Source organism: Ursus americanus, chromosome 3 (assembly GCF_024610735.1).
Source record: "Ursus americanus isolate L20-20 chromosome 3, mUrsAme1.1.p, whole genome shotgun sequence".
NCBI lineage: Eukaryota > Metazoa > Chordata > Mammalia > Carnivora > Ursidae > Ursus > Ursus americanus.
The window spans coordinates 49,828,521-49,853,921 of NC_142129.1; the positions used below are offsets into that span (position 1 = coordinate 49,828,521).

Consider the following 25,401-nt stretch of genomic DNA (forward strand, 5'->3'; position numbering starts at 1 on the left):
CTCAGCCCTGGCGGCCACCATTCTACTTCCTGTCTCTGTGAATTTGACTGTTCCATGCCCCTCATATTAGTGGAATCTTACAGTATTTGTCTTTTTGTGACTGGCTTAGCATGATGCCCTCAAGGTTCACCCATGTTATAATATATGTCAGAGTTTCCTTCCTTTTTGAGACTGAATAATATGTATTCAGTCTGTATGTATGTGCCCCATTTTGTTTATCCATTCATCCGTTCACGGATACTGGGGTTGCTTCCACCTGGCAAGATGTGTTTTAAAAAACCCTCCGGGTGATTTTTTTTTTTTAAGATTTGTTTATTTATTTGAGAGAGAGAGAGAGAGAGAGAGTGGAGGGGAGGGAGAGAGGGAGAGAGAGAATCTGAAGCAGACTCCACGCTGAACACAGAGCCTGATGCAGGGCTCAATCCTGTGACCCTGAGATCATGACTTGAGCCAAAATCAAGAGTCAGGAGCTTAACTAACTGAGCCACCCAGACGCCCCTAAACCCACCAGGTGATTCTCATGCATGCTTACATTTGAGAACCACTGGTTAATAGGAAATAAAATATAGTGATTGATGTCATCTTGAATCATTTAGAATTCTTTTTTAGAATGTTTTAAGTTATATTTGATATAGCAAGTTAATCTGTATAAAGCATGTGATTCAGGGCAAAGAAGTATCTATATATACCTCATTGCTTGGAATAATCTCAAAGGGCACCAGTATGAAATGCTATAACCACATGATGAGTGTTAAGAATGTTTGAAATAAAAACTTTGTTGCATTAAGCAAGGATATGTATGATGATAAAGTGTTATAAATTAGGCTAATCTGATCTTTGAATGATGGAAACTGGACAGGGTTGAACACTTAACAAATTAAAAGGGTAAGGTGAAAAAAGAAAAAAAATGATGTCAAAGAGCGCATTGAACAAAAACACGCTATTTTACGCTCCCCATGAAATTTAGTGAGTTGTTTCTGGAGTTAATGTTATGACAATTTCGAATGAGCTGAATTCTATTGCAGTTACCACGGAACGTCTTTGGTTATGTTAAAGCGCCATGACAAGGGTAGTCAGATCGCATGAAACAGAGGATTAACCGACAGCCCGGGCTAGTCAGTCAGTTGAGAACCCACAGTCACGCGCAGCCTTGCATAGTGGGCTAAGTAAGTTTTGGGACGGGGAGCTTCCACTTTCCCACAAGAACCCCAGCTAGAGAATCCTGCTGAAGGTAGCGTGTAGGACTAGACAGGCTGATGCTCTGATCTGACATAGGAATATTAATGTTTACTCAAGAAATGAACATATGTATTTGATTCTAATACACTTTATTTTAAGGAGAAAATGATCTAAATGATGATACACCTGATGTCTGGAACAGATGATCTGAATGAATGAGTGGATAAATAAAATAATGAATTTTACAGGTGTTTATAATGTGCCCATAATTACAGTACCTATAATGTGCAGGCAAAAGCGAGGCCCCAGCGGTACACAAAGATAAATAAGTTAGCAGACTCTCATGAGTGAGCAAATTAATGAATAACGTCCTCTATTCGTGCTGTAGCTCCAGTTATCACTACTAAATTAACTTCATGACCTTGGGCAAATTATTTAAAGTCCTTGGCCTCAGTTTATTCATCTTTAAAACTGGGCGTGCGTGATGCCACGAGATGCCAAGGTGGATGATCTTTAAGGTTTCTGACCGTTTCTGAATTCTGTTTCTTATGCTCTGTGTTGGGGGGAAGGGTGATCTCACTTATTAATTCATTCAGCAACATGTGTTGAGTGTATGTAAGGCACTGTGCTATAATTTTTCCATTACTTATTAAAAATCACTTTCCTTTTTCATTACTATAAAATAGCACTACTAAATGTCAGGGAGAAAGCTTGCATAAATGGATCACTACAAAATGCATACCAAAATAGTAAGCACTCTTTGGATCCTGGCGCAGCTGTGATCAGGAATTAGGTTCTCTCCTACCTTTCTAGAATTTCCAAGTTCCAAGAAGTGATCCTCAGAACACTTGTGGTTGGTGCTGCCCATCCTGATGTCCCCGTCAAACATTCTTTGGCAACAGCTCTGCGAGGGTCTCCAGGCCTTCCCACTGATCAGCAATACTGTGCAAAAGACTAAAATCATTTCAGAGGCGTTTGGTTATTTTAAAATATGGGTCTTTATAAACACATTCATCCCCAAGTGATAGAGAAATGGGACTAGCAGATGTTGCTTCATTTTTCTTTTTACCTAGGGATTTCATGGTATCTGTTTTTCAATTTCCAATTAAGTATTAAATGCTTGTATAATTTAAGTGTTTCATTTAATTAAGCTTGGAAATGTATTTAAACTTTAGATCAGCCTAGATAACTCGAAAATAGAAACAATTGGAAAAATTCTGCTGGCTCAGACCTGATCTACAGTTCATTCCATTTTAAATTATTTAGGTGTTAATAAGTACAGTTCTAGAGGTTTCTGGGCAAGTCAACTCTAAATTCTTGAGTCTGTCCTGGCTATGTTTATATGAGTGAAGCTATCACATTCTATCTCTGCTTCCCATCATCTTAAAATTAGCCCATTTGTTGGGCCTGAAATGGGTGAGGCATAAGTCTTTGCTTTAAATTACAAACCAGTGCCAAGCCAGTAGCATGACATAGCTAAACAACATTTTTATTATAGCATAAGAGCACCCTGACATCCACAATAAATATATTCCTGAAAAGCTGCGTTTATGTACCTAGTTTGAACATCTTGCTACTTTCCGTTTTTATGGGTTATTCCTCTGCCACTTGAAATATAATTGAATCTCTCAGTTTTTATTTGGCACAAATGTATAAAATAGATTACTTATTGTTTGCTGTACTGAGTGATGTCTCCGAAGTAGACTTAGGAGAGAAAAATGAAGTGTGGTTTACACGCACATCTACTCGGATGATCTTCCTCAGAGACACTAAAGGCAAGATTGGATGATCACAGGCAGATCTGTAAAGCATGAGAATTCCTTTGTAATGAATGTGTGTTCCAAACGACATCTTTCCTTATGGGACCAGTAAACTTATACTCCAAATCATATGATTGTGATAGTAATAGTAATTATTTGGGACATTTAGGAAGGTGTTCTAGATGTGCATTGCCTCCTGCAAAATCCAAGCAGGCCTCTTCTTTCTGCTTTTCCTCCCTTTCTGAGAGGCAGGCCCTGAGAGCCTTTACAGACCCAACACCAGGAGGTGAGAACTTACCCAAATCCTCTGTTGTCCTCTCTTCTCCCTCCCTGCCGTCTCGACACAAGCTTTCACGAGTATCTTTAATATTGCTTGTGCCCTCACTGCACACTGGTCCTCCTAACTCGGGATTTGCCCAAGTGTAGGCCATGCTCCAGGGACTAGAAGAGCAGAAGCCAGCCCTTCCGGGAATGCGGATTCCCACCATGTCACAGCCCTGCCTGAAATCCAAGCGGTTTCGACCACCTTCAGGACATAGTTAAGATTTCTTGGCAGGTCCTAAAAGGTTGATTGTCACCTGGCCCCGCCTCCCCATCCAGCTTCATTTCCTACCACGTGTTCACCTGTTCTCTCCTTCTGTCCTCCCTGGATCACAGTTCGCAAGTTCACTCCTATTGTTCTTTCTGCTTGAGGCACACTTTTCTAGCTTTTTCATTTGGCAGCTGCAAACCAATCCTTCGCTTCTGATGGGAAGCTTCACCGATCTCTGTGCGGAGTTAGGTGCCTTCTCTCTCTGCTCCCACAGTGCCCTGCACATGACATTGTTATCACACCACACCTGTTTATGCAACTCTTCTTCTGTCTCTTCCATTAAACAAGGAGCCTTATCATTTCTGTCACGACAGTCATTAAATCTCTCCCCTTACCTATTATGTCTCTAGAAACGACAGCAGTGCCTGATGTGTGGTTGTTTTTCAATAAAGACAGCTTGCAAGAATTAATTCATTCACTCATTCATTCATATTTTGGTCCATTTTCTTTTTTTACAAAAGCTCTGCTACCAGAGGACTTGTTATCCTAGTAGCACTGTATCTAGGATATCTGTTTCAAAATAATTCTGTGCTTAATTGGTGCCACTTACAGGATTTCAAATTAGCATTAATATCCTATAATATCACTTGGACTGCAATACTTTACACAACATGGCAGCTTCTGCCAAAAGGATGAGAACAGATTCTGGGACCTCAAGCAAATATTTCAGAGAGATCCACCGTATATTTAGTCACTTAGAAAGCATTTCTCAAGGTCTGTCTTTTCACAGATTCTCCAGCAGAATAGGAGCTGTTTGAACAGGATTTACATCTACACCATGCTATTTAATGGTTAAGCCAAACGCTTCTACACACATTCTTGGAAATATGGTCTTGTTTTCCAAAGAACTTGTACCTGTGATGTGTTCACGTGAGCACTTTTTCCATCATTAGCTGGCAAGCAAGATGAAAAAGCCATTGAACCTAGGACTCCAAACGCCAGCTTTGACTTTTGGGGGTGTGGGCTTAGAAAATAGATTTTTCTAGTGTGCAAATTAACTGTGCCCAAGGCTTATCTTTCTCTTTTTAAACATTTCCCTTTGGCCACACAGAACTCAGTGCTACAATCGCTCTTACACTAGAAGAGTAGTTGTCAAGCAGAGCAATTTTACTCCTCAGGGTACATTTGGCAATGTTTGGAAATATTTTTGGTTTCTGTACCTGGGGGAGGGTGGTGAATAATAATAGTGTTTAGTCTGTAGAGGCCAGAGACACTGCTAAACCTTCTACAACACACAGAACAGCTCCCCGCACACAATGTTCTCCAGCCTGCAGGGTCCATAGCATCGGGACTGAGAAGTCTTGTACGAAGGTGAAACAAGAAAAGGTGCAACCAGCAGCTGGAAGTGAGTACTGGTGAGGCCTGTGGTTGGTTTTTCTTTCATGCTGTGCTGCTCCTTCCAAGGCACGCTTTCTATGGGCAGCTCACAACATGGTTGTTTGCTTCTTCAGGGCCAGCTGGCGAGTCTCTCTAGCGCCCGTCGGCTGAAGACTGAGCCTTATGTAACATACAACATACTCACGGGAGTGATATTCATCACCTTTACCGTATTCTATTGAATAGAAGCAAGTCACAGGTCCCACCTGCACCAGGTGGAGGGCGTTCTGCAAAAGTGTGGACACTCAGAGGCAGGAATCATGAGGACCACCCTAGAATCTGTTGGCACAACACAGTGCTGCCTTGATGGCAGGTGTGGTGTCCTGTGCTGTGTCACCCTGGTGAAGCTGCGTGACGTTGAAGGGCAGAAGTGATGGAGTGGCCAGTACTCTCGACTGGTCGTCACAGATCAGTGACGGGCAGCCACACAGGTGCACAGCCAGTTCCAGCTGGTCCATGCCCAGCTCCTCTTCCCAACTGCTGACCAGCAGCTGCCCCAGGCCCACCACCAGAGGCCGACCGAAACCTGCAGAGGCAACCGCTGCACGAAGGCCATGGCTTCCTGGCCCCGTCCCCTCGGCTCCCCTTCTTAGCCTGGAGTCTGAGTTTCTCAGCCTGACTGGTGAGTGACCCCAACTACACCACCAGCTCTTCATTTCCCAGCTCTTCATAACTGTGGGAGGTCAATTCTAGAAGAAGTCCCTTCTTCCATGATACTCAAGGAACTGTTCTCCTCTCACCAAACACTGACTGATACAGATAATGTCCTGCATTATAGTCAGAAGAGGTGAGCATATCCTGGGTGCTAGGTGCTATGGTCAGTAAAATCTAATATAACAGTATACTCCCACTAGAATGTAACCTCTCTGTTTTGTTTACTGATAAAACCCCAGGGTGGAGAACAGTACCTAACATACAGTGGACAGTCATAAATATTATCATCATGAATAATGAATGATACTTCTATAATTTGGGTAATATACATATGTATACATGTATATATTTATGTATACGTATACATGCATGTGTCTGCCTGTGTATAATCTCCTTTCTTATTGCTCATTTTAGCATTTAAATATCTGTGGTGCCTAATTGGCCCCAACTATTTTCCTATTCAGAATATCTTTTGAGGAAAGCAGGTACACTGTTATCTAAGTAGTGCACTGTGATTTCATTTTTCAAAAAATTTTTATTTAAATTCCAATTAGTTAACAGTGTAATATGAGTTTCAGGTGTACAATTTAGTGATTCAACACTTCCATACAGTACTTGGTGTTCATCACAACAAGTGCCCTCCTTAATCCCCATCACCTATTTCACCTATCCCCCCACCCACCTGCCCCTCCAGTAACCATCAGTTTGTTCTCTATAGTTAAGAGTCTGTTTCTTGGTTTGCCTCTCTCTTTCCCCCTAGGATTGTTTGTTTTGTTTCTTAAATTCCACACATGAGTGAAATCATATGCTATTTGTCTTTCTCGGACTTATTTCACTTAGCATTACACTCTTTAGCTCCATTCACATCATTGCAAATGGCAAATTTCATTCCTTTTTATGGTTGAGTAATATTCCATTGTCTGTATATACCACATCTTCTTTATCCATTCAACAGTCAGTGGACATTTGGGCTCTTCCCACAATGTGGCTGTTGTTGATAACACTGCCATAAACAGTGGGGTGCCTGTATGCCTTTGAATTAGTATTTTTATATTCTTTGGGTAAATACCTAGTAGTGCCATTGCTGGGTCATAGGGTAGTTCTATTTTTAGCCTTTTGAGGAACCTCCATACTGTTTTCCAAAGTGGCTGCACCAGTTTGCATTTCCACCAACAGTGCAAGAGGATTCCCCTTTCTCCACATCCTCGCCAACACCTGTTGTTTCTTATGTTGTTGATTTTAGCCATTCTGACAGGTGTGAGGTGATATCTCATTGTAGTTTTGATTTGCATTCCCTGATGATGACTGATTTTGAGCATCTTTTCATGTGTCTGTTTGGCCATTTGTATGTCCTCTTTGGAGAAATGTCTGTTAATGTGTTCTGCCCATTTTTTAATTAGATTATTTGGGGTGGGTGTTGAGTTTGGTAAGTTCTTTATATATTTTGGATACTAACCCTTTATTGGATATGCCATTTGCAAATATCTTCTATTCCATAGGTTGCCTTTTAGTTTTGTTGATTGTTTCCTTTGCTGTGCAGAAGCTTTTTATTTTGATGAAGTCCTAATAGTTTATTTTTGCCTTTGTTTCCCCTGCCTCAGGAGACTATCTAGTAAGAAGTTGCTAGAGCTGATGTCAAAGAAGTTACTGCCTATGTTTTCCTCTAGGAGTCTAATGGTTTCTGTCTCATATTTAGGTCTTTAATACATTTTGAATTTATTTTTCTGTATGGTGTAAAAAAGTGGTGCAGTTTCATTCCTGTGCATGAGCTGTCCAGTTTTTTCAACACCATTTGTTGAAGAGACTGCCTTTTCTATTGGATATCCTTTCCTGCTTTGCTAAAAATTAATTGGCCATATAGCTGTGTGTTCATTTCTGGGTTTTCTGTTCTGTTCTATTGATCTCTGTGTCTATTTTTGTGTCATGCTCTTTGATTTCTAATGTACAAGAAAAGTTCTCCAAATTTCCTACTGCCATCATGGTATATGATGTGATAAAACATCATATCATATATACTTGCCAATTTTCCTAGAAGATTATCTCTATCTATCCGTCTATTTACCCATCTCCTGGGCAAATTGGTTTCTTAGTCAAGGATTATTTTCAGGGCCCTCAGTATATATATTTTTCTTTTCTCCTCCAAAGCCCCCAATCACACAGGTGTCTCTTCTCTCCTCTTTGCTATTTGTTTTTATCACCTCCCATGTCAGATGCTGAATGCCTGTACCTTTAATGGTTAAAAATTATTAATATGCTTTTTTATACTTTTAAACTATTTTTATTATACTTTATAGTTTTAAAGGATTTCACCTGATAAATTTTTCAAAAATCAGTTGATTTATTATAAATTTAAAGCAGAGAAAGACAATTATCATATGGTTTCACTCATTTATAGAACATAAGAAATAGGAAGATCAGTAGGAGAAGGAAGGGAAGAATGAAGGGGGGGTAAACAGAAGGGGGAATGAACCATGAGAGACTGTGGACTCTGGGAAACAAACTGAGGGCTTCAGAGGGGAGGGGTGTGGGGGATTGAGATAGGCTGGTGATGGGTATTAAGGAGGGCACATATTGCATGGTGCACTGGGTGTTATACGCAAATAATGAATCATGGAACATTGCATCAAAAACTGCGGATGTACTGTATGGTGACTAATATAATAAAAATTATTAAAAAAATAAAAATAAAGTCAAACATGTTTCTTGTTTGTATTCAGTGTTCTCTCAGTCTTTATAAAGAATTTTCTAGAACTGGTAAACACGTAAGAGACATTAAGAGCCCTGGAGACTATCTCCAGCTATAAATCAGTGTACTACTTACGCAGTAGTCTACCTTGCCTTCCCCATAGGAGGTTCTGAATTGGAAAATAGTTAGGGGCCAAGTTAAGCACCAAAGGTATTTAAATTCTAAAATGAGTAATAAGGAAGGGTATATAACATTTTTGCTATAATAAAATACATATAATTTGTAGAAAATGTAGAAAAAAGTTAGGAAAGAGGGCTAATGAGTATTTTATAGATTTTGACCATGAGCACCACATGTAGTGGGAAGGCAATTAGCATATAACCTTGAAAGAGACAAAATTTTTGTATACAGTGCTTTATTAGGAAGGGTGTGCCTATTTTGGGGACAGAAAATACCATTTGCCATTAATTTCTTTTGTTGTGTAAATTTAATGAAGTAATAATCTGGGAACATTATTAGAAGAGACCTTAGTGCTCACCTGGTCCCATCCTTTGATTTTGCAGCTGAAATAACTGGGGTCCAGAAAAATTAAGGACTTGTTCAGATCGTGCTAATGAATAGGGTAGAATCTAGAAGTTGAAAAGGCTTATTATCTCTAAACATTCTCACTGAGTCAAAATTCCTGAGTTGGCCCATTCCATCTTTGATTAATTCATTAATTCGTAGCCTCTTTTAATTTTTGGAGCTCAACATTAGAACTCAAGGATCTTATCTACTAATAAGAAAACCGATCTTTTCTAGTATTTCTGCCCCTCTCATTGAGTAATGTATTTGGTATCAGTAGGGTTTATTTTAATTTTTTGTGGGGGTACACATTTTTGTATACTATAAGATCATATAACATTTTATAAGAACTCTATAACATCACTCACTTCTCCTTGTATACGTTGGTTTTCTTTCATGCAATAGTTGAAAGAAAACAAGAAAACCACCCCCTTTATAATAGCATCAAAAAATACTTAGAAATAAATTTAACACAAGAAGTATACAACTTAAACGGTGAAAACTGCAAAATATTGTTGAAATAAATTAAAGAAGACCCAAATAAGTGGAAAGACAGTCCATGTTCTTAGAGCAGAAGACTTAATATTGTTAAGATGGCAGTATTCCCAAAATGATCTACAGACCTATATCATTCCTCCCACAATTCAAGATGACCTTTTGCAGAAATGAAAGCTGATCCTAAATTTGCATGAAAATGCAAGGGACCCAGAATATCCAAAACAATCTTGAAAAAGGAGAACCAAGTTGAAAACCTCACATTCCTTGATTTTAAAACTTACTACAGAGCTACATAATCAAGACACTGTGGTACTGGCATAATGGTAGATATATAGATCGATGGAATAGAATTGAGAATACTGACATAACCCCTCACGTTAACGGTCCGTTTGTTTTCAACAAGGGTACCAAGGCAATCCAATGGTGAAAAAAATAGTATTTTTCACAAATGGTTCTGGGAAAACTGGATATCCATATGTAAAAGAATGAAGTTGTACATCTTCCTTACACCATGCACAAAAATTAACTCAAAATGGATGAAAGACCTAAATGTCAGGTTAAAAAAAAATAAAAATATAAAGCTCTTTGGGGCGCCTGGGTGGCTCAGTTGTTAAGTGTCTGCCTTCAGCTCAGGGCTTGATCCTGGCGTTCTGGGATTGAGCCCCACATCAGGTTCCTCCGCTGGGAGCCTGCTTCTTCCTCTCCCACTCCCCCTGCTTGTGTTCCCTCTCTCACTGGCTATCTCTCTCTGTCAAATAAATAAATAAAATCTTTAAAAAATAAATAAATAAATAAAGCTCTTAGAAAATTTAGGGGTAAAACGTTGTGACCTTGAGTCAAGCAAAGTCTTCTTAAATATAACACCAAAAGCACAAGTGACAAAAGAAAACATAGATAAATTGGACTCCATCACAATTAAAATCTTTCATACGTCCAAAGATAGCATCAAGAAAGTGAAAAGAATGGAAGAAAACACTTGCCAATAATGTAGCTGGTAAGGGACTTGTATTCAGAATAAAGAAACTCTTACATCTCAATAATACAAAAAGTCCTGCCAGACTGAATGATAGGCAATGAATCTGAAAAGATAATTCTCCCAAAAGAAATGCAAATGGCCAATAAACAAATTAAAAGATGTTCAACATCTTTAGCTTTCAAGAGAAATAAACCAATCAAAACCACAAGACACCACTGCATACTTACTAGGATCGCTATAATCAGAAGAAAACCAACACCAAATGTTAGTGAGGATGTGGAAAAACTGGAACTTTCAGACACGCTGGTGGGAATGTAACCCGTATACAGTGTTGGTGGATGGTGTAGCCACTTTGGAAAAGTCTGGAAGTTGCTCAAAAGGTTAAGCATAAAGTCACCATATTACCCAAGATTTCCACTCCTCGGTATATATCCAAGAGATATTAAAATCATGCATCCATACAAAAATGTGTACATGAGTGTTCAGAGCAGCATTGTTCATAATAGCCAAAAAGTGGAACCACCCAACTGTCTGTAAACCAATGAATGGGCAAATACAATGTGGCATATCCATGCAGTGGAATATTATTCAACTATAAAAGAAGGAAGTACTGATACATGCTACTACATGGATGAACCTTGAAACATTATGCTAAATGAAAAAGCCAGGCACAAAAAACCACATATTGTGATTCCATTTATATGAAATGTCCAGAATAGGCAAATCTATAGAGACAGAAAGTCGATTAATTGTTGCCTAGGGGTGGGGGATTGGAGCTTCATGGGGAGTGGCTGCGAATCTATGCAGGGTTGCTGTGTAGGGTGATGAAAATGTTCTAACATTGTGGTGATTGTTGCACAACTCTACGAAAATACTGAAAACCTTCAAATTATATACTTTAAGCAGATGAATTGTATGGTTTGTGAATTATATCTTGATAAAGCTGTTACTTTATCCATATAGGGTAAACCAATACATATATATGCTTTATATATATTTTAATTCCATGAACTGTATATTTTTTACATTAAAAACTGATATACTGTAAAATACAGTAAAAATGTTCCCCTAACAATTCCCATGTGCTTCCTGGATACTCTTATGAATATAAAGACTACAGGTCCCAACCCTGGCTGCCTTTGGAATGCACAGTATTGTGAGTAGATTCATAGTTTTCAATGGGAGTCATGCGTGAAGCCATATGCAAGGGACACCTGTGACTGCTGTGTCCCAGCAGACCTAGCAGTCTTTGGCCAAAGGTGAGTCAGACTCAACATTCACTTTGAAACGTCTTCCTTCCTTCCTTTACTCCTTCATCTAAATACAGGTTTCCCTTGCTTTGTGAAAGTTTGCTTTACAGTACTTTGCTTTTACAGAAGAACTACATTAGTGCCTTTATTTATTTATTTTTTGCGAATTGAAAGAAATCCCAAGAGGGTTTTTGCTTTTAAAAAATGGTAATTGCTTCTTCATTTTAGCCATTTTGGCTTACGAAAGTTTTCATAGGAACACTCCACTTTTGGATAGTGGGGGGAAACCTGCATATAAAGTGGCTAAGCTCATCATAAACTTAAAAAAAAAAAAAACCCAACTAAAAAGCAATGCTGAAGTCCATGATTCTAAGCAGGTAAACCACGGGTAAGGTTTTTGAAAAAGGAAGAATTTATTTTTTTATTCCGGCTTGTTTTCTTCACCGCTGAAGGCCTTTTGCCCCTTTTGGTCAATTGTGACTTTAAACATTGAGTCATGAACTGATGAAAAAGATTATTTAGTGTTTATCCATCATTTAGATTTAAATTAAAAACAGATCTATCGCATTCGAACTCTGATCATTTCTACTATTGTATCTGCAATAATACTGTCTCACTCATTGTCACAGAAGTGGGGGCTGAGCACGGTGCTTGAGTTCAAGATCCGCTAGTGCTGAGGTTAGGCCCAACCCCCCACTCTCAGAGAACATCCAACTCAGTGTGGAAGAGCGAGATTATAGAAGTCATTGTGGAGAGAACTTGCTAGATGCTATGAAACAAAAGCATCTTATGTGAGGAGGTAACTTTTACATTGAAAACTGAAGGTTGAGTCGTCAGGTGAAGGTATGAAGGAGGTCTGGGGGTGGTAAAGGTGAGTGGGTGTTGGCTGGAGGGAAGAGTGTTGCAGGCAGGGGAAGAGCATGCAATAAGTTTCTAGTGGAGAGAAGCCTAAGAGCAGAACTTGATATGCCTAGTTGTGAGGGCTGAGGAGAAATGGTATAAGAGACAATGAAGGGCGCCTGGGTGGCACAGAGGTTAAGCGTCTGCCTTTGGCTCAGGGCGTGATCCTGGCGTTGTGGGATCGAGCCCCACATCAGGCTCCTCTGCTATGAGCCTGTTTCTTCCTCTCCCACCCCCCTGCTTGTGTTCCCTCTCTCGCTGGCTGTCTCTCTCTCTGTCAAATGAATAAAATCTTTAAAAAAAAAAGAGAGACAATGAATTGGTCAGGCAAGGCTTTGATGGCTGGGGTGAGAGGTTCAGACTTTATTGTAGAGCAAATGGAAAACCATTGAAAAGTTTTAGGCAGTGGAGCTGTGATCAGATTTTTAAAGAGATCCCTGTGGCTGCTGTGTGAAAAACTTCTCAAATCTGCATACCATGACAAAAAAATTTCCAAATTCAATTATAGATCTTCACTCCCAAACTTCCTTAATTTCCAAAAGTCAGAGGAAGCTTAAGAACTCTTTGTGAGAAATGACAAGTAAAACGCCACATTCAGCTGATCCTGTTTAATCACCAGGTTATTCAGGGACAAAGCATAGAAAGTTTGTTTTCAGCAGTATTTTTTCTCATTCCAGACATTTGAATTCTGAAATCCAATAAAAACACGAACAAAGACACTTTCTAATTTCTAAGACAAATACCACAAAAGCACACGAATGGAGTATCAAAGAAATTATTTGAAGCCCAGTGAGTAGAGTGGGCAGTGGATGACCGAGTTTGTGGGTGTTGGTATGCTGAAAATCCAAGCACTTCTCTTGGCTTTGAGATAAGCTGAGTAGGACTTCATGCCTAAGTCCTAGCGGATTTGTGATAATACCCCAGAAAATCACCAATTCTAGGCAAATGTAAAATTAGAGTCGTGTTAGAAGAAGAGAAGATCAATTTCTCTGAATGGCTTAAGGACATTACTCCTGAATGCCAATCTCTTAATGAATTCAATGACTACTTACGGAAAAGTTTATTTTGTGTAAGCAATGGTACCAAGTGCTGAAGAATATGGGCAATAATGAGGAGCAACAGTTGTCCGTAAACCATTCATTCAACTGTTCCACATAAGTAACTTCTTATTACAGAGAAGTCCCATAGTTTATTTGGAGGACTTAATAGAACAGATCTAATCTTATTCTCCTAAACAAAACAATATTCTTCATAAGCTATTTATAGAATAATTAGTCTATAACTCCAGTAAGCTGCATTCTCAGAAATGAAACTTAAGACATATGGTATGAAAGATATATTCATGAGACAATAGGACAAATATTTGAAATCACAACCATCCGTGGAAATTTTAGGATGCATTGTCATTTATCTGAATCCCCGCATTATCAGCATTATAAAAGGACTCTGTTGTGATTTGTTAAACACAGAGGTGACACATGTCCATCCATCCATCAATCATCCCAACACTTCCTGCATTCAAGAAACCAAGTGGCACGTGCTATATGTGGAAATTGATTTTCACTTTCTATTTCAATTTATGTTATCATTGTTTTTAAATTTTATTTATTTATTTTTTTAGTAATCTCTACACCCGGAGGCTCGAACTCATGACCCCAAGAGCAAGAGTCACATGACCCACCGAATGAGCCAGCCAGGTTCCTCTACAATTTATATTGTTATTCCCATTCCACTGTAGTCTCTTTGGGAAGGGTTGGTCAATATTTTTGTTTGCTGCCAATCAAATTCTGCTCCTTTCCTTATCCTTCCTCATGTCTGAACTACAGTAAAGAAGAAGACAAGAATAGGAATCTCAACATTAAAAAAAAAAAGGATCACAGAATATATGAACTTTAGGGGTCCCTGGGTGGCTCAGTGGTTAGGTGTCTGCCTGCAGCTCAGGTCGTGATCCCAGGGTCCCGATATTGAGTCCCACATTGGGCTCCCTGCTGTGTGGGAAGCCTGTTTCTCCCTCTGCCGCACCCCCCTGCTCTTGTGCTCTCTCTCTCACTCTTTCTCTCTCTCAAATAAATAAAATCTTTTAAAAAAGAATATATGATCTTTAATCAACACTGTAATCATATATTTCTTTTTAAAATAAGATTTATAACTGACAAATGCCAAAAAATCCAGTCACTTGGTTTTTTTTCCTTGTATAAATAAAAGTTGAAAAATTAGTTGAAATGGTTAAGATTTAATAGAGAATAATTTCTTTAAAGTAAATGACTAAATTTTAATATTTACTCAAGGTATTCATTTAATTCATAGCATCCATTTTGATTAAACCTTATTTCAATATTACTGCACCTCCATATCTTTCTGATTTGCAGACTATTTTTTTCTTTAAATGGTCATTTTAAAAGAAATTCCAGGTTTATCAGATTAGGGTGCTGAGGCTAATTTCTTTTTGCTAGGAGTTAGGCTTTCATATTTAGAAAGGCCATTCCTTTTTTTTTTTTTTTAATACACTTGGCAGGTATTTATTAGCTGCCAGTCATGGTTTTTGTTTTGAGAAGCTTCCTTTTTAGTGAGGGAGGTAGCATGCTAAAAGCAAAAAGAGAGAGAGAGAGAGAGAGAGAGAGAGAGAGAGAGAGAGAAAGAGAGCCAGTAAAGTTGTGGAAATGCTAACAGATATTGAAAGCAGAGTAGGACTGAAGACAGCATCTTGAAGAGGTAACATTGAGCTGGAACCCTTACTGGAAAAAAAGGAGTTTGTGAGGTGAAGGAAGAAAGGGGAAACATTTCAGGTAAAAGAAACAGTATGTGCAAGGGTTCATGAAAAGGCTTGGTGTCCTGGAGAATATTGGCCTGAGCACAGGGTTCTGAATGCAACACCCCACTAATTCTTCCAGACATGTTATGCATATTTAAATGAGCTACCTACCTAACTACGTATGTACCCACCTACCTACCTTCTTTCTATCTATCTATCTATCTATCTATCTATCTATCTATCTATCTATCATCTATCTACTTACATACCTAACTTCTATATCTATCATCTATCTATCTATCTATCTATCTATCTATCTATCTATCTATCTATCTATCATCATCCATTGATCCACCTTTCTCTTCAAGTGGTATCTCACTCTACATAACTATTCCGCAACCTACCTTTTCTTAATACAATACAAATCAGCAGATGGAGAGCTATTTCATTATTTTAACACCACATCCCACATGATTTGGATGTATCCAAATTTATTTAATCATTTAGGATGTTTGCAGTTCTTTGCTTTGCAAATGAGCTGCCTCAACCACCCCTAAGCATCTATTTATATAGCTTTAAGGGAATATATCTGCAGGATAGGTTGATGGTCATAGAGTGTGGCGAAGATTTCACTGATATCGCCAAGTGGCCTTTAAGTTATAGGAGGGTAAGAAACAATATTATTGTCCTATTTCTGCCCTTCCACCTTTTGTGCTATTGTTGTCATACATTTAAATGTACAAATGGGTTAAAGCCATGCTCTACTGTTACCATTTTTGTTTAAACAGCCTATATCTTTTAAAGAGATTTAAACAATGAAAACAGTCTCTTACATTTACCCACATAGTTCCCATTTTGGATCTCCTCATTCCATTGTATTTCAGTATGATATTTTCTTTCTGAGGACTTTCATAACTTTTCTTGTAGTTGATTAATTACTGCTGCTGCTGCTAATTCTTTTAGCTTTTGTGTCTTTTGCATGTTTAAAACAGCCTTCAATTTGCTTTCATTTTTGAAAGGCATTTTCCCTGGGTATAGAGTTCTGGGTTAATAATATTTTTCTTTGAGTGTTTTATATGTTCTTCTACTCCCTTCCACTAGCATTTTTTCCCAGTGACGTATCTACTGTCATAATAAATTTTCTTCTTCTGGATGGAGCGTATCTTCTTTCTCTAGCTGATATTTAGATTTTTTCCTTCATCAACTTTATTATGATATACCTTGTTGTAATTTTATTTATATTTCTTGTGTTTGTGGTTAGTTGGCATTCTTAAATCTGTGGGTTTTTGGTTCTCATCAAATTTGAAAAAAATTTTGATCATTGTTCCAATGAATATTTTCCTGCCTCTCCCCTCTCCTTAGAGGACTCCAATTTCATGTATATTTGGCCCCTTGAAGTTGTCCCATAGTTCATTTTTCTGATTCTCTTTTCTCTCAGCACATTTGAGATCGTTTCTATTGCTGTGTCTTCAAATTTACTAATATTTTTCTTCTGTGATCTCTAATTTGCTATTAATCTCATCCCGTGTATTTTTACTCCTACCTACTGTAGTCTTCATCTTCAAGTTTGATGTGGGTCTTTTTTTATGTCTTCTACATCTCTAACTTTTTAAATATGGAATATATTTATATAATAGCTGCTTTATTGTCTTTAGTTGCCAATCCTAACACTATTATTTTTTTTAAAAGATTATATTTATTTATTTGAGAGAGAGAGCACGAGTGGGGGGGGGGGGCAGAGAGACAGGGAAAGGGAGAAGCAGACTCCCTGCTGAGCAGGGAGCCCGATGCTGGGCTCCATCCCAGGACCCTGAGATCATGACCTTAGCTCAAGTCAGACACTTAACTGACAGGCATCCCCTAATACTATTACATTAATCAGCAGTGTGATTAATTTGTCTTCTCATTATGAGTCTTATTTTCTTTCTTGTTAATGTGCCTGTTCAATTTTTCAATAGGCTCAAGTCATTGTGAATCTTACCTTGCTGGGTGCTGAATATTTTTGTATTCGCATTGGGATTTGTTCTGGAATGCAGATAAATTACTTGGAAACAGTTTGCTCCTTTGGGGTGTTTTAAGATTTGTTGGGTGGGACCAGAACAGTGTTCATTCAGGGATGAATTCCCTACTAGTGAGGCAAGAGTCTTTTAAGTATTCCGCCATGTCTTGTGAATCATGAGATTTTTCAGTCTGGCTGGTGGGACAGGCCCTAGGTGAGCACCAGGCAGTGTCTACTTCAGTCCTTCCGGGAATTTCTTTCCCTGGCCTCTGGTGCTTTCCTCACATGCATGTGCTAATCTGTACTCAGCTAAAGACTTAACAGGGACCTCCCTCTCAGATTTCTGGGGTTCTTTCAGTATGCAGCTTTTTCCTTCTCATTATTCTATCCTGCAAATTCTAGATGCCTTAGTCTCCCTGGACTCTCTCTCTGCTCCACCTTTTCAACTCAGGGAGCTCCCTAGGCTCTGCCTGAGTCCTCCTCCCTGTGTCAGAACCTGGAAACTCTCTCTCAAGGCAGACACTGGAAATCATGTGGCTCACCTCATTTTTCTGCCCCACCACTCAGGAATCACTCTCCCCACTGACTGATGTCTAGTGTGCAAATTGCTATTTCCTATAGCTTGTTAAGTGTTCATTGATTCAGTGTGAGGACAAATCTGATTATTGTTAATCCATTTGGTTGGAAGAAGTCAAGCCCACACTGAAATTTTACTTTTTTCAGGTCCTAGTCAGGTTGAAACATTTCCCATCCTCCCACCCCAATATTAGTCAGTAACTTTAATTGCTCCTATGAATTGTCCATTATTGTTGCTCATTTTTATTGGAAATTGAATATTTTTTCTTATCAATTTGTTAGAGCACTTTATGTATTGTTTCTTGGCCCACATTATTTAGTCTAGACAATGAGACAACAACTTGCCATTAGAAATTTATTTTGTTGTGAAAGCCTCACATGAAGGGTTATATAAATCAGTGTTGGGTTCTTATTCTTTTCTTGGCCCTAACTCACTTGAAAGAGAGTACAATCCACTCTCATTGGTAAGAGTGGCTCACTACAGCACCAGTAATTCTCAAGAGAGAAAAAACCCACCCCCATCAACCTACCCCTGCTCAGAAGGTATACCAGTTCCTTTGCAGGGGCTCGGGGAAATGCACAGCTGAAACAAGTCTCTGAGGTGATTCTGATAAACCTGATTAAGGCAGTTGCCTCCTTTCTGTTAAGATACACTGATATAAATACCAATTATTAGGGTAGAGATCCTTATTAGAACCCGGGAAGGGAGCAATGGAGGTTTCTAAGCTATTTTCAGTGTTTCTAAAACCTTAATGAATTTTTAGTGTTTCTAAATGTCTAAAGCTGACAGATAAATGTAAATATCAATTCTTTGCTTTTACCTGGAATTATATTAACTGAGTTTAGTGACACTGGCTACCTCATGCTAATGAGAGATACAGATGGGGAGGTATATATGTATTACAAGCTGATGAAGAGAAAATCAGGAAATAATTCATTTTATTTAACAAGGGCAGTTTGTTTGATATTGTCTAATAGATATTACCTTTCGAAACATGCAATCCCTGAAGGAAAATAATAAATAAATGTGTTCTTGTTGGTGACAGAGCTGAAAACTACTGTATAGGCCACATCCTTGGATTTCCTAAGCATAGAATTGTATCCGTAATCACATTCTCCAGCAATACAACTTTTGAGCAGCAAACCAAATTAGATGGAGGGAGAATCAAGGACAATCCTTTTCTTATAAAGACCTGGGAAGTGGTTGTTTTCTGTTATTTCTTAGATTCTCTTTTTCTTACTTGCAAAGTCATGTCACACACAACCTGAATTATATTCCTTTCCCAGACACTGGGTTCCAAATCTTCTTGCCAGAAAAAATCTCCACAGCTTTGCCCTGCTGGGCTTTTCAAAAGCATCTCACAAGCACAGTGAAGCTTCTCACATTTCTAAAATATCTAAGTTGCATAAAGTGGTCAAGCTCTTTTAGGTCTGGGGAACACATGTTTTGTATTAAATTTGTGCCTGCGTGGTAAAAGACACAAAATGTAAAATTTACCATTGTAACCATTTTTAAAGTATACAATTCAGTGCCAGCAAGTACATTCACAACATTGTGCAACCATTGCTACTATCTAGTTCCAGAACAAATCCGAAATGGAAACACTGTGTGTTACAGTTTTAGAGTTAAAAGATGGATAAATGGTCACAGTAGAGAGGTTTTTAGAGAGTCTCTGTAATTTCTTCCCCTTTAAGAGGAAGGAGTTTTGTTTTGTTTTTTGGGTTGTTGTCATTTTTTGTTTGTTTGTTTTTTGTTTTTGCAATTTGCAGCCACAAAGTTCAGAGGCATCCCATCCAAAAACATACCTTGTCTTTCTCAAAATTAGAAATCAATCAGATGAAATAATTCTAATGAAAATAACTGGTTACAATTTAAATATTAAAATACTAATATAAACACCAAATTGAATACAGTCCAATAGTACTTCAAACACACTCATGCTCTGTTTTCTTTTCTATTGGCGGAATGTCATTTTGAATCCTTGTATAGCCTCTTCAAAATCAAATAGCTGACTGATGCTATAGGAAGCCTTGTCTGTAAAGCACTTTTGGTCACGTTTTCCCTCTCTCAGGGGATGGAGCTGCTCACGAGACCCAGACAGAAACCTGAGTGATGGCTCTACCCATGGAGCCTCACTCATTTGATACAGATATTCACTGAATGTTTTACCACGTACCAGGCGTCAGCCAGTGCTCATCAATACAGTGGAGAACCAGACACATAAGAGCCCGTCCTTTCCCCCAATTCTTTCCTGTCATTTACAGCTGGTTTCCAGTTACTCTGAGCACTCAAGACTCAGATCTGTCCTTTCTTACCTCTTCAGTTCAGACACACCTCTTCACTGTCTTCTTGCTATCATTCATTTATTCAATATACAGAGCTTCCCCAACTTATGATGGGGTTCCAGCCGGATAAAAATCCATCATAAATTGAAAATATCATAAGTCAAAATTACATTTAATACAGTGACCCCACCGACCATCGCAGCTTAGCCGAGCTTACATTAAACATGCTCAGAATACTTACATTAGTCTACAGTTGAACAAAATAATCTAACATGAAATCTATTTTATAACAAAGTATTGACTAGCTCATGTAATTTATTTAATACTGTATTGAAAGGGAAAAACAGAATGGTTGTATGCATACTGAATGGTTGTAAGTGTGTCAGTAACATTTATCCTTGTGATATGTAGCTGACTGGGAGCTGCGGCTCACTGTTGCTGCCCAGCATTACAAGAGAATATTCTACCACAGGCCCCCAGAAGATCAAAATTTAGAATTTGAAGTTTGTTGTCTACTGAATGTGTACTGCTTTTGCACCATTGTGAAGTAAAAAAAAAAAAAAATCCTAGGTCAAACCATTGTAAGTTGGGGACTTTCTGTGTAATGAGTGAGTGATACACTTAACCAGTATTGTGCTCGGTTATGGGGAACCATGACTAACGAGAGATGTGGGAAGGAGAAGTTCAGTCTAGTAGGAAAGCCTGGCATTCAATAAGCATCTTCAATAAAGTGAAATGAGAAGAGAGTTATGAGGTGTAATGACAGTGTCCAGCATGTGGTGGGGAGCTTAATTTAGTCAAAAAGATAAAGTACCACATCCTTGAGAAAGTGAAGGTTAGGCTGAAACCTGGATGAAAAGCATAAATTAGCCAGAGACAAATGAGTCCAATGTTCTAGGGAGAAAAAAACAGCCCCTTTGGAGTTCCAGGAACAAGTGGGAACAACAGTTTTGTCCCTTGGAAGAACTGGAAGAAAACCCATCATGACTGCAATTGCAAGACCCAAGGAAAGGGGCACCCGGTGGCTCAGTTGGTTAAGGGTCAGACTCTTGATTTTGGCTCAGGTTATGATCTCAGGGTCATGATCTCAGGGTCATGAGATTGAGCCTGGCTTTGGACCCAGCAGTGGTTGTGGAGCCTGCTTGGGGTTCTCTCTCTGCACCTCCTCCCCACTTGTGTTCTCTTTGTCCTTCCCCCTTCACTGCCCCTCCCTTCCCTACCCCCACCACCCACTTGCGAGTATGTGCTCCTTCTCTCTAGAAAGAAAGAAAGAAAGAAAGAAAGAAAGAAAGAAAGAAAGAAAGAAAGAAAGAAAGAAAGAAAGAAAGAAAAAGAAGAGAAAAGAGAAGAAAGACCCAAGGAAGTAAAGATGGGTTGAAACTGGGTGGGAAACTTGGACCTAATTGAGCAAGGACTCCTGAACCCTATTAAGGATTTTGGCTTTTTTGTAAGGACAGCAGGATGCCAAAGCAATGTTTCAGTGGAGAGTGACCTGATCTGATTTGCATTTTTATTTCTTTATTTAAAAACTTTATTTATTTATATGTTTGTCAGAGAGAGAGTGTGCGAGCACAAGCAGAAGGAGAAGCAGGCTTCTCTCTGAGCAAGGAGCCTAATGCTGAACTCAATCCCAGGACACTGGGATCATGACCCGAGCCAAAGGCAGACGCTTAACCAACTGAGCCACGCAGGTGTCCCCTGATTTGCATTTTTAGTTGGCTGGTGAGAATGGATTGAGAGGCTTTTGGGGGGACTGATGCATGATACCAGAGAGAGCTGATGGTGACTTGAATGTGGTGATAGGATGAGGAGATGGGAGAAAGGTTGGATTTCATTCCATCCCAAGTCCATGTTCTGAGCTGTGGTTAGAATAAATTTTTCAAATTACCAACATACCCTACAGCTGCCCTGCTTGCAACTGTTCAATGATTCCTCGTTACTTCTGGATGAACCATAAGCTTCGTGAAATTTTAGGCTTTTTCTGTGTTAGTACCAGTTTACCTCTCTGGAGGTCTTTTCACTTTCCACTATCTACAGTAAGTTTTAACCTTACTGAATTGCCTTGCTGTTCACTGAATGTTCCTTATGCTCTCTCTCTCTCTTTTTTAAAAGATTTTATTTACTTATTTGACAGAGATAGAGACAGCCAGCGAGAGAGGGAACACAAGCAGGGGGAGTGGGAGAGGAAGAAGCAGACTCCCAGCGGAGGAGCCTGATGTGGGGCTCAATCCCAGAACGCCGGGATCACGCCCTGAGCTGAAGGCAGACGCTTAACGACTGAGCCACCCAGGCGCCCCTTCCTTATGCTCTCTTGTACCAGATTTTCTCTTTCTTGGATGCCCATGTACCCAACTCTGTGCTTAAGGTCTTGGCTTTTCATAACCTCCCTTCCTTGACTCTTCAAGACTGGGGAGGGGTCCTTCTTCCATGTTCCCACGATGTCCTGTCCTTCCTCCACAGTTGCACTTTGTGTGTTTTCTTATTTCTTTCCCAATAGAGTATAAGCTCTTAAAGTCAAGGATCTGTCCACATTTGCATCACCAGCACAGAGCACAAGACTTGAATGTCATGTAAGATCAATATGGAATGGATACATGACTAAGTGAAGGAATGGCAGCACTTTCAAAGACCTGTTATAATAATTAAACATGGAGTCTTCGAAAATTTTAGTAAGATTGCTTTGCCCATTTTCAAGGACTCCAAAACTCAGGATCTATGGAAAGACATACTTAGTTTAGAACAGATCATTCTTAGTCATTTAAGCTGCAAAAATCTGTAGCTCCAACACTGTTCTGCAGAGTGATCTCCACAGTGATTTGGAATATTCAGCATGAATATTCAGATATCAGATCAAATGAGCAATTTTTTAAATCCTTGTAAAAGTTAAAAGTTTTAAATAAACATTGCTTGTATTATAAAGCAAAGAAAGATTATTTAATCTGTAGTGGCTGAACATGTTCTACTGCTGACAGATTCCAGGAATTTTTCTGTTAATGGGAAGTTAAAACAAAAACTGGAGAGTCACATTTTATCACCTAAAACAATTAGGTAGGGGAATCAGGGCGGAGAGATTATAATCGGCCCAGCTATAGTTTGGGGGAACATCCACAAGTGCCTTAAAGCTCTTAATGGTTTGCAGCAATTTTGGTTTTTATAGTTCACCTGAAACAACACCTGGATCCTTTTATGCAAAATGCTGGATATTGAATTAGTGTCATTTGGACAGACTTTGAATAATCTTCTATCAATACCCTGGAAGCTCTCCTAATTCTATAAGTTTCCATGGCAAGGGATGGGGCTGGTGCCAGGAGGTAGCAGAGGGCAAAAAAGGCACAAGTTTAGAAGCCTTGGGGTAATTTTTGACTCTTCTTTTTTCACAACCCACATTTAATCTATCAGGTATTCTGTTGGCTCTAACTTCAAAGTATATCCAGAACACTATATATCACTTCTTTCCTTTACCACTACCAGCTGGGTCCGAGCCATCATAACCTCTCACTTAGATTACTGAGATTGCCTTCTAACTGTTCTCTCCACTTCCACCCTCCCTACTCATCCATTCATAATCTATTCTCGACACAGCACTCAGAACAATCCTTTACAAATACAAGTCAGATGATATTACACTTCTCACCCAAACCTCAATTGTTCCGTCTCACTCAAAGTAGGAGCTAAAGACCTTAAAATGGTGTGGTAGCCATCCTCCCAGATGGCTGTCATTGATCTTCACATCCTGATTTTCATGCCTTCATAATACCTTTGCATGCAGAATCAGCATCTGACTTGCAAATTTAGGGCTTAAGAGGCATTGCAGTTTCTGCCTCAGTCTCTTGGAGTGCTTGCTCTGAGGGAAGCCAGTGAACACGCAGAACCCTCCAGATGCTCCCTGGAGAGAGCACGTAGAGGAACTGAGTAGCCCAGGCAACAGCCAACACCAACTTGCTAGATGTGTGCTGAGCTATCCTAAAGGTGGATCTTCCAGCCCCCATCAAGTCTTTGAATAACTGCAGTCTCAGCTGACATCTGACAGAACCTCACAAGGAACTCCAAGCCAGAAGTGCCCAGCTGAAACACTCCACATTCTTCATACATTAAAACTGTTTGGGGGAGATAAGTAGTTATTGTTGTTTTAAGCCAGCAAGTTTTGGGATGATTTGTTACACAGCAAAGGATAGCTAATACAAATTTCGCCTGGTGTGGACTCGTGTACCTTTTCTGTCTCCCCTGCAACTTCTCTTTCCCTCATTCAGCTTTGCCACACAGGCAAGCTCCACTTTAGGATGTTTCTTTGTACTTAACTTCCCTCTTCCTGGACCGTAGTATTTCCTTAGGTGTCCTCCAGGTCTCTGCTTCAGTGGCCACTGCCTTGCATAGTTTTTCTTCTCCCTTTTGCCCACTTCAATTTTTTCATTATGCTTACCAGCATCTGACATACTACATGTATTTTCTATCTTCTAGAAGGTAAACTCTATGAGGACAGGAAATTTTTACATTTTATTCTATATTGAATCCCCAGTACCTATCTATTTCCTGTTACTTAGAGGCACTTAATGAATACTTGTTGGAAATACTGAATGCAGGCAAGAATAAAGGGATGAATGGGGGAAATATTATCACTTCAGAAGGGCTGTAGGAAACTCTTATGGGTAATAAGGAATTTTTTGTTCTATCCCAATCCTACCCCTATAGCTTAGGTGTCCTGGGGCCACATGCCAATGTCTTTCAGTTGTATATTTAAGTCAATAACACTGATTTATTACCATAATTATAACAATATTATAAAAATTGTTATCCTCAAATGCTACTTGCAAAAAAAGTTCTGTGGCTAAATAACACTTGGAAACACTATGAATCATAACCTCTTCTAGCAGATTCACAGTGTGCACTGGCATATAAAAGTTACCTAGAAGTCCTGTAGCAAAGAAATGTATTTACTTTGTTCCTCAGTATTTCCCAAATTTACTTGCCTAAAGACTACTTTCTTTTTTTTATTTTTTAAATTTTTTTAAAGATTTTATTTATTTATTTGACAGAGAGAGACAGCCAGCGAGAGAGGGAACACAAGCAGGGGGAGTGGGAGAGGAAGAAGCAGGCTCCCAGCAGAGGAGCCTGATGCGGGGCTTGATCCCAGAACGCCGGGATCACGCCCTGAGCTGAAGGCAGACGCTTAACGACTGAGCCACCCAAGTGCCCCAAGACTACTTTCTTCTTAATATGGAACTGGAGATCTAATTTACAGCCAATGTTCATTGGATTCTTCCCACATGTCAGGTTCTACACCTTTCACATCCTTCCAATAACCCTATGAAGTAACTATGACTATGATCATCCCCATTTTACAGATGATAAACT

The 25,401-nt window shown here is 39.2% G+C and overlaps 1 long non-coding RNA gene across 4 annotated transcripts in view; it reads right to left on the reverse strand.

The window, feature by feature from the left end:
* The window catches only part of LOC123789166 (uncharacterized), a 248,153-nt gene that overhangs the window by 15,958 nt on the left and 206,794 nt on the right, over window positions 1-25,401 (reverse strand). For 3 of the 4 annotated variants that reach the window (XR_015723932.1, XR_006778698.2, XR_006778697.2), the window contains one exon: window positions 1,985-2,133. This is a non-coding gene — a long non-coding RNA (uncharacterized LOC123789166). The remainder of the gene's footprint in view (window positions 1-1,984; window positions 2,134-25,401) is intronic. The other variant, XR_015723933.1, reaches the window with a different exon arrangement.